Genomic DNA, 549 nt, shown 5'->3' with positions numbered 1-549 from the left:
ATATGTCTATGACCCTAATAAATATTTGAAAAATGAATGAATGAACAGATGGCTATCAGAGAGTATCAAGAAAGTGTTCATTAGCAGAAAGCTGAAAATAAGATTAAAGAAAGTGACCAGGTCTATCCAAACGTCTTGCTTCAGGACTGCATATTAAAACATTTCAGAGTTCATCGTATCCCTTGATATAGAAGGATAATTTAGAACAAAAGTGAAGAAAACTGAACTTATGTGGCTTACATAATTTTTAAAATTTTTCCTATAAAGAAATCTTTAAGAAGGGATATCTTGCACCTTCTAAAAAAAGAGAAAATCAGAAGAGATAATGAGTCTGTACAAGTCATGGTCCATAATAAGACAAATGTCATAATAATAAAAAAGTTCATTCCAAAATGTTACTTAGATCATAATTTAGAAATGGATTCCACTTAACCAGATCCTTTCAAAATTAATACACATTAATTCACATTAAAGATGGTGAAATGAGTGGATACTCCATTTTACTCCCCCAGCACATAAACCACTAAACAATGGGAAAAAAAAAAAAAA

At 30.1% G+C, this 549-nt stretch overlaps 1 protein-coding gene across 1 annotated transcript in view; it reads left to right on the top strand.

Moving 5' to 3' along the window:
* LAMA2 (laminin, alpha 2) overlaps positions 1 to 549 on the top strand; it is a 747,229-nt gene that overhangs the window by 611,709 nt on the left and 134,971 nt on the right. The window lies entirely within an intron of this gene.

This window comes from Chrysochloris asiatica, unplaced genomic scaffold (genome assembly GCF_000296735.1).
Source record: "Chrysochloris asiatica unplaced genomic scaffold, ChrAsi1.0 scaffold00013, whole genome shotgun sequence".
NCBI lineage: Eukaryota > Metazoa > Chordata > Mammalia > Afrosoricida > Chrysochloridae > Chrysochloris > Chrysochloris asiatica.
This window is presented reverse-complemented; position numbering and strand designations above follow the sequence as displayed.